At 35.2% G+C, this 10,206-nt stretch overlaps 1 pseudogene; it reads left to right on the forward strand.

Moving 5' to 3' along the window:
• Positions 1-272: 272 nt before the first annotated feature.
• Positions 273-1,282, forward strand: LOC123826953 (annotated as a pseudogene).
• The last annotated feature ends 8,924 nt before the right edge of the window (positions 1,283-10,206 follow it).

The following is a 10,206-nucleotide window of genomic DNA, read 5'->3' on the forward strand; positions in this document are numbered from 1 at the left end:
TAATAGTTATTTGAATTTTGTATTTAAGTGTGTGTTATGAGAATGAATGATTTCATGAGATGGCATGTTATAATGGATCCTCCTCAAGCTACATAATTTTGAAAGTATTTAAAATCACTCTTTTTAAGCCTAACATTTCCAAATAAGCACTTTGTTTTTTAGCAGCAAAACAAGGTATTACTTTAACATCTATTGCCAATTATTGTAGTTTATCTATCATAGTTTCACAGATGTAAACCTATTTCAGAAAACTGTAATTATTTTTTAAGCATATGGGCAAAGTTGGACGAATGAAAGCAAGCTCAGTAAAGATAAACGCTCTGCTTTGTCACCCAGCTCAGAGGTGCCCAGGACAGTCGGGAACCCTGAGCTCTCACATTCGATTGGACAGCTTACTGCAAGGGCCTTTACTGGTTGATTTGCCTGGTTTATCTACTCAGTTGGATGACTCAATTCTTAACATAGAGAAAGACCACGTTTTTAAAGATGGAAAGGTAGTATCTCCCTCACCAGTATAGACAGAAAAATGAATAGAGAAACCTCAAGGCATCATCGTGCAATGGTGTAAGGTAAATGCCAACTTTACATCCCAGGATTGCAGACTCCAGTTCCATAAATGTACTTTAAACAATTTTGAAGATGTCTATGTAGGCTCTGAAGTGGGACTGACAGTGCTACACATAGACCACAGTGTTGATTATCAGTTCAGAGTCTGCACCCAAGGAGATGGCGGACATGAGTGGAGATTTTGGAGCGTCCCACAGATAGGTCGTTCCACATTGGTTCCTCATCAGTGGGCAGCCAGCTTTAAGGGGTACAGCCTGAGCACTTGAAGAAAATAGCACTCTTGAATGATTCAGAATCCTCTGGTGTTCTCTACTCCAGTTGCTCCAACCTATTTCTGTGAGCAGACATTAACATTCAGAGTTGAACCTGTGGGACAACCAGACAGAAGAGATAGTATGGGACTGAGTGCTGAAAACCAGAACAGATGAGACTGTCTGCAGTGGAAGCAAGCAGTATGCATTAGTACAAATTGTGCGGCTTTTGTAAATGGAAAAGAAATGACTGAGCCATTACTTCTAGATCCACTGTCACATTTGATATTGAAGCTGTGTCTCTAGGATCCACCAATAATAACAAAGACAGAAACTTCAAGCTCTCAATAACTATTAGCTCAGATAACAGAGGTGATTTTTTATCAATTATTTGGTAAATCTGTGGGTCTCTTTACTTTGTAGGCTAATTTTTCTATCCTGGATGGAAAATGTGGATGTTCTAGATTTTTTGGATGATCAGCTTTGGTTTTCAGGGTTTTAATATAACTGTTATTAGCCCCAGTTTAGTTATAATTGATAAAAAAAAACAAAATATTGAATTCATCTCTCAGGGCATTAGAAATTATTTACTGGATTTATTTGGGAATATTTTACCAATAAAAGACTTGAATATTATAGAAAAAAAACATAATGCAGTCATTTTTATTCTTGGTTTAGTGTAATTTAAAATATCACATCACAATAAAAATCCAATTCACTTTTAAAATATGAGGAGATGCAATGCTATTTACAATAGCCAAATTTTGAAGCAGCAAAAGTGTCCATTAGGAGATAAGTGGACAAAAAAGCTGTAGTGTATTTATACAATGGAATACTACATGGCTCTAAAAAATGAAATTATAGATGGACCTGGAGAGGATTAAGCTAAGTGAAATAAATTGGTAAGAGAAAGACAAACACCATGTGATTTTACTTATATGTGGAATCTAATGGGCACAGTGAACAAACAAATGAAATGGAAAAAGACCCATAGGTATAGAGAACAGATTGACAGCTCTTAGAAGAAGGGTCTTGGGGATCTGGGTGAAAAAGGTGAAGGGATTAATTAAAAAAAAAAAACACTACCTGATAGACACAGATAATGTTATTGTGATTACCAGAGAGAGTAGAGGGTTGGGGGAGGTAGAAGAGAGTAAGAGGGAGATAAATGTTAGAAGGAGACATAACTGAGTGGTAAACACAAAATACATTAAACAGATGATGTGTTATAGAATTGTACACCTGACACTCATTTCATTTTATTAAATAATGTCACTAGATTAATTCAATAAAATTAAAAAGGTATAAATAAAATATGAGAAAATACAAAAAGCCTATACCCTTCCCCCTGTGCTTTTTAAAATTGGTTATTAGAGCAGAATAACTTAATGTAACATTATTTTATTAAGTCTCCATCTTTTAGTGATCTAAAGCCATTTGAAACTTAAGTATAAAACAACAGAGATAGGCCAGACAGAAGCCCATGTTCCGTAACATACATTCACTTATGTGCACCCCATATGGGTCTTGAATATACTCTCTGTATTCAGCTATTCATAAGCAGCAGTGAATTTTATCTCATGTTCCATATTGTTAAATTCCTAAAAGCATGGTAATTTTGACATTTTTTTGTTATTACTGAGTACATCTACAATAGGCAAAGTTTTTCTTTGTTCTTATAATTTGATTCATGATAGGCTGAAAATTTTTGACAAGATAATAATACTTGTGGAAGTAGTATAAACATAAGTGTTAGCCATTTCACATGTATGTACTATGTACATGTAACCCCAGTAACCTGGCCAGTACTGATAGTCCGGCCAGCAGGTACAGTGTGAACAGGAGCAGAGGAGATGGGCTGCAAGGGCAGCACCCTGTTGCCTGGGTAACCAGGATAGCACAAAGCATGAGGACAGATCCTCCGCCCCTGAGCAGGACACAGCAGGACAAAGTCACTGCGCTGAGCATACACAAGGCTAGCGAGGGTGATTGGCAAAGGAAAAAGCTCCCCCACTCCCTTTCATCTGAGGAAGACCTGATGGCCTACCCTGGGAAAAGATGGGAAAGGTTGGGAGGGCCAGAACCTCCAGAAGTGAAGAGAAGTTTGGGCACCTGGCCTGGACCACAGTGGTAGCTTATATAAGGAAAGGGAGAGGAGAGACACACTCTCTCCTGGAACCACCAGGCAGACATGAAGGCTGGTGCTTTGGCAAGATTGACGGCTCTGGAAACCATGTACCTGGTGGCAGCACCGGCCCCACAAGTGGTCCCCAGGAAGGAGCCTAAAGCCAGACTGCAACCTGGGACAAGCCAAGCTACCTGGATGGTAGTGTAGCAGCCACCTGCGGTTCCCCAAAGACAGTATTTTTTAAATGGGAGAAGGAACTCCTGAGGAAGACTTGGACTAGCCTAGCATAGGGTGCCTGGACTTTCCTTAGAGTGTTCTGGAGGGGATGGGCTTTGAGGCAGAAGCCCGCCATTCTCCCAGATTGTGCAACTTTTCAGTGAAACACCTGTTTTCTTTTCTCACCAAAGCTCTACCTCTGGAATTTGTCTATATGGGTGGCAGCGGGAAGCCAGACCCCACTTTTGTTCAGTGACACATGTGCATATTCAGTTGTATGATATGCACATTACTATTTTTAGATTATTAGCTGCAGTCCAATTTAATGTCAGTTTTTTTTTATTCTATGATACTTCATCTGTATATTGTGTTGTGTGTTCACCACCCCAAGTCAAGTCTCATTCCATCATCATGTATCCCCTTTTTACTCTTTTCTCTCTCCCACTACCCCCTTTTCCCTCTGGTGATAACCACACTGTTGCATACTGTTGTCTGTGACTGTGAGTTGTGTTTTTTTTTCTTAATCACTTCAGCTTTATCACCCAGCCCCCAACCCCCTCCAATCTAAGAGCTACCAGTCTGTTCTCTGTATCTACTAATTTGTGTCAATTTTGTTAGTTTATTTTATTCATTCGACTCCACATATAAGTAAAATCACATGGTACTTGTCTTTTCCCTGACTGGCTTATTTCACATAGCATAAGACTCTCCAGGTCCATCCATGCTATCACAAAGGGTAAGATTTCATTCGTTTTTTATGGCTAGATAGTATTCCATTGTGTAAATCTTATTTTATTTACACATCTACTGATGGGCACTTGGGCTGCTTCCAAATCTTGGTTACCGTAAATAACTAATGTCAGTCTTATAAATGGTCTTTTAGTGGACCAAAAAATATAGGGTAATTACTTTACATATTTTTTGAAAATTAAAATTTGTGTAAAATATTTATTGAAAGGTTACTTAGTATGTAAAAAAGATTATCTTAACTTGCCATAGACCAGCCTAGAGATTTTATTTGCTGCGATTATTTTTAAATTTTAACAGTAGAAAAGTGGAAAAGCAAGTTTAATATTTTTGTAAGACAATTTATTTGGGGATTCAAGTTTCCTTTTAGACAATCTTGACCTTTTCCTCTTGCATGTATATAATATCTTTTACTAAACAAGATGTGTTAGACCGTAGATGTCACAACCAGCTACCTAAAAAAATAGATGAATGTTGCCATTTTATCGAAGGTTCATTTTTCTCAGTATGTAACTTAATTCATATAATAGCACCATCTATGTAATAAGTAGACCATTCTTGATAGCCTCTTCCTGGAGAGCATGTATCCCCTTCACATAATTTTCAGCTATATATGGTAAAGCATATAAATATTTCAATTCCTAACTGGGAGTTTACACACAATTTTCCTATGATTGCAAGTTATAACATTCTCTCCTTTTGAGTGTTAGAGTAACTACACAAGAGGAGTACATGATGCCACACAGTTATTGGTAGCCTTAAATGTTGATTCATGGATAAGGGGGCCTAGATTTTGAGACCTACTTGTTTTCATGGCATGCTAAAATGAAACACCTAGAGGGAGGCCATGTGTGCCTGGAGGTGGCAATGACACTTCTTGTTCTAGCAGATTGAATGTTTAGGTATATACTTCTGATTATTACATTTTTATATGTGTCCTCTGCTGGGTACATAAAAAGAAAAGTAGAGTAACTGCAAAATAAATAAATTGTTTGGTTCATGTTCTTAGTTCTATCAGATATTTTGAAAACAAAAGTAATTTATGAACATTTGACAAATGTGAAGGTATGGTAAAATTGTACAAAGGTAACATTTTTATTTAAAATACACATTATATTTTTAATAGCTCCACATGTGTATTGGAAACTTAAACTAATAAAGTGAGGTGCTGTCAAGAGACTGAGATATTATCTCCATATTAGAGATGGGAAACTGAGGCTTAAGTTGCAAGACTTGTCAAAAATCACAGAATGAAACAGACTTAGATACAGAGGATAGACTGATGGATGCCAGAGGGCAATGGGGAATGGAGTGGGGGGCAGGTCTGAAAAAAAAAAAAGGAGAAGTACAAATTTGTAGTTACAAAATAGTCTCCTGGAATTAGGGTCTTTCCCCTGTTCTCTTCAGTAAATTTTGGATCTGCTTGGAAACTTGTTCAGCTCTCCACAAAAAAACTCATTATGTGCATAGAAGAACTTTGCATACTTGATGCATTTATGCAATCTTTAGAATCATTTCTGAAGAAAATATTAAGTGAGGGTTTTGTCCATCTCATCTCTGTTTAATATCCAAAATGGTGCATTTTGTAGAAAACTCCTGTTTTCATCCAATTGAGCAATCACAATTTGTCAAATGAAGCTTAGATCAACCATGGTGTACAGATATCAATTTATTTTTTTTGCTCATAGAGACTATAAATTAATTACACTTTTAACCCTCCTAGACTGTATGCAAACAAAAAAAAAACAACCTTTTATGTTCATATTTGGTATGTTTAATAAAAATTAGTCCTATAGTTCTTGGTGACATCTCATTTCATGTTTATAAATTATAAGTGTGTCCATCCCATAGGTTAATAGTCATATACTTCAAGTCACTGTGCTGTATTTAATCTCTATCAATTGTGTATTATTAATATTCGAGTGCATCATTATTCTATAAACTGTTTTATCTAAAATAAAATGTTGAGTCTACTTCCTGTGGCTAAAAATACATTCTAATCTCTTTACAAGTTAGTGTTTTTCAGTAATTCTGAATGGTCTCCGGAACTTACCTCCTTTGTGCTAGTTGGGTTTATCAGTGACACGACTTTCCAAACTGTCAATCACTAACAGAGCACATAGCACTTAAGTAATAAATGAATTAAACCAGACCTCCCCTGGATGTTATTGTTGCCAACAAAAGGGACCATATTTCTGCTAAAATTTATAGATATTATTCCACTTTCTGATTTTCTGATTATTCATATACCATCTGCTTTGGGTATAGATATTCTATCTATATTTTGTATAACATTACATTCATTGTGGAACATGCTACTGTATCTGCTAAAATTCATGTCAGTTATGGTAAATTATCAATTGTCACGCTGACAAATTGAGATCCATTTTTTAATATCTTGATCTGTAAGGTCCTTTTCCTTTATTTTTCTTTCTGTTCCTTTGGGAGATGTATAAAAATTGGCTTTGATTCCTAGATGCTAATTTTTTGAACTCTTAAGAACATGTTAGCCTCCAAGACTGGGAGAATTTCCAGCATCTTCAGTCAGATTGAATAAAGACAAAATAAACAAACAAATAAAATCTTTGGAGAAAAGATATTTGGAAAAATCTGTGGGAACTTCAGGTGCAAAGAGCAAGGCATCAAAGAGCTTTGGCATTTTGTTTCACATTTCAAAATCCCTTTTAAGGTTTGCTTCAACAAGAAAAGGACTCAACTGAGGAAAGAAGAAAGTCATTTTCAATCAAATCAGCAGTAACAATAGAGAAAATATAATTTAAAACACTACAATAACCATAAATGATGTGCTAACAGCATCCGAAGGAAGAGAGAGAGAAGCAGTCTGGATAACAGAGTGAAGGGCAAATTCTGTCCTCTGCCAATTTCTGCATCTACCACTCTCCCACTTCGTATCCCATGACTTCCAAATTCCTGCATGCCCAGCTGTTCAGCAATTCCCTCACTCATACTTCCTAGAGTTCTCTAATGTTTCCAGCCATAACCTACCTGGACTTGGTAACTACAGAGATTATATCATATTAACACCCCATGGATTTTGCTCTCTGTTTTATAGCATATATTGTAACTTACACAATTTACACTTAGAACACTTGCTTAAACTCTGACTTTGTGAATTCTATAATGTCATCAGCACAGTTGGACAATCAGAAAAATTCTATTTTTAGACTAGCTTGAGGAAATATGTAAGGATCAATTAATGTTTGCTGAGAAATCTTTTAATTTTTAGAATTTATTCTTATCCTTCAAGAACACACATGGAGATTTATTGCAACTTTTTATATCTTATTTCTCCAAAAGAAAAAAAAGAGACATTAAAATATCTTACACTTATGTTTTCCAAGTTCTCAACTTTAAACATAATTTTAAAAAATAATGTGTAATTTATAATCATGGTTAGTTTCCTGCCATTCCTCTCATCAATACCTTCACACTGTATTTTCTGATAATTTCCCAAAATTTTGTCCTGCGTGAAGATAGTAAATTTATTATTTTTAAAAGATATTTTAACTTGCAAACACAGTTCTTCTACATTTAACTGTTGTAAGTTATATTTTTGTGATTATTTCAATTTTATTGAATTATTGTCCTAGACACTAATATATATGACATTAATCCTTTGAAGTTTATTAAAGTTTAAATTGTGGCCTAATGCAGTCTATTTTTGTAAGATTTCATGTGTGCTTTGAAAAATGTATATTCACAGTTTGTTAATATTAAAATCTAAGTATATCTAATAAATCAGTCTAATGGAAAGTATTGCTTAGGACTTTTATCTACTCTATCAATTTCTGAGGATGACTAATTAAAATTACCAGTCAAAACAGCAGAACACTTCAATAGATATTTTTCAAAAGAAGATATACAAATGTCCAGGAAACATATAGAAAATGCTCAACATCACTAATAAATAGGGGAATTCAAATTTAAACTACAGTGAGATATCATTTACACCTCTTAACATGGCTATTATCAAACAAGCAAACAAAACAACAACATAAAACAACATACCAAGTGAAATTGTGGAGAAAGAGGGAAACCTGTACACTGTTGGTGGGAGAAGGGGAGGTGAGAGGAGTTGGAGGAGGATAAATTGTGGTGGATGGAGACTTCACTGGAGGTGGTGAACACACAATTCAGTGTACAGGTGATCTGTTGTAGAATTGTGCACCTGAAACCCGTAGAATTTTGTTAACCAATGTCACCCCAATAAATGGAATACAAAGGGAAAATTAAAAATAGAACTAAAAAAAATAAAACTACCAGATGATCTAGCAATCTACCTTTTAATTATATATCAAAAGGAAATTATAATCTTGAAACACGACTGCACTTTCATATTCACTGTTGCATTACTCATGATAGCCAAGGCACTGAAGTAATTTAAATGTTCATTGGTGGATCAATGAATAAAGAAGATGTGGAATCTACATACAATGGAGTATTATTCAGACTTAAAAAATTAAAGAAATCCTGCCATTTACAACAACATGGATGAACTTGTAGGACATTATGCTAAGTAAAATAAGCCAGAGGTAGAAGAACAGAGATTAAATGAAAAAAATGACTCATAGGCATAAACAACAGTGTGGTGATTACTGAGAGGAGGATGGTATAAGGGGACTAAAATGGTAATGGAAAAAAAGTATAATAAAGATTACATTAGCCCTGGCTGGTGTAGCTCAGAGGATTGATCGTGGGCCTGCAAATCAGAGGGTTGCAGGTCCCATTCCCAGTCGAGGGCACATGCCTAGGTTGCAGGCCAGGTCCCCAGCTGGGGGGAACAAAAGAAGCAACCATACATTGATGTTTCTATGCCTCTCTTTCTCTTTCCCTTCTCCTCTCTCTCAAAAAACATAAAATCTTTTTTAAAAAGATGCAACTTTAAAAAAAGGATTACATTAAAAAAGAACAGATATTATATGATCTCACTTATATGAGTAATCTAAAATCATCAAACCCCAGCAGAGGGTAGAATGATAGTTAACAAAGATTGGGGAATGGAAACAATGGAAGTTCCTGGTCAAATGACATAGAGTGTCAGTTATATAAAATGAATAAGTCTGAGAGATCTACTCTACAGCATGTTGCCTATAGCTAAAAATACTATATTCTATACTTAAATATTTGGTAAGATGTTATGTAAAGAATTATTATCATATAAATAAAAAGAAAAGAGGTTATGAATAAATGACTATGTTTATGACACTGAGTATAGTGACCGTTTCACAAGTGTACACAGGAAGCTCCGAACTATTTTCCACAATGTCTCTGCCAATATACATTCCCACCAACAGTAGTGTACAGGGTTCCTTTTTCTCCACATCCTCACCAACGCTTGATATATTGGGGGTTTTGTTTCTTTGTGTGTTTTAATAATAGACATTTTAAGGAGTGTGATGTGATAAATCTTATTGTAGTTTAGATTTGCATTTCCCTAAAGATTAGTGATGTTGAGAAACTTTTCATGTACCTCTTGGCTATGTGTATGTCTTAAAAAAAATCTAGTAATGTGTTCTGCCTACTTTTAAATTTGGTTAATATTTTCACACTATTGATTTGTAGGAGTTTCTTATGTATTTTGGATATCCTTTTCATGTTAGCCTAGTTAGGACATTTCTTTAAAAACTATGATGAAATAAATTATATGTATATATCTTGTACTGAACTATGTAATAAATACAAAAATGTAAGATGGTAATATTATTCATATTTTCTCTTTTTAAAGATTTTATTTTATTTTATTTTATTATTTTTTTTAGAGAGGGAAGGGAGGGAGAAAGAGAGAGAGAGAAACATCAATGTGTGGTTGCTGGGGGTCATGGCCTGCAATCTAGGCATGTACCCTGACTGGGAATCGAACCTGCGACACTTTGGTTTGCAGCCCGCGCTCAACCCACTGAGCTACGCCAGGCAGGGCTATTATGCATATTTTCAATGTATTACAGTTTCTCTAAAGAACAACACAAAGTCATATATACTATTTTTTAATATTGGCTTTGCTAACAGTAATAGTGCATCTTTTCACCTCAATAGTAATATGCAGATTTGGTTTGTACCTTCAAAGACTTTTTACACCAGAGGAAAAGAACAGGATCTGAGAATAAAGGGTAGGAGTAAGGTCTATAATTATTAATCAGAGGATTTTAACTGATAGTAGCTATAAATATAAGGTGAAATCTAACCATTTGTGGCAGCATGGCTGGACCTAGAGGGTATTATGTTAAGTGAAATAAGGTGGAGAAAGACAAGTGCCATATGATTTTATTTATATGTGGA

Source organism: Phyllostomus hastatus, unplaced genomic scaffold (genome assembly GCF_019186645.2).
Source record: "Phyllostomus hastatus isolate PE091 unplaced genomic scaffold, TTU_PhHast_1.1 phas_contig_86, whole genome shotgun sequence".
In the NCBI taxonomy this organism is placed as follows: Eukaryota; Metazoa; Chordata; class Mammalia; order Chiroptera; family Phyllostomidae; genus Phyllostomus; species Phyllostomus hastatus.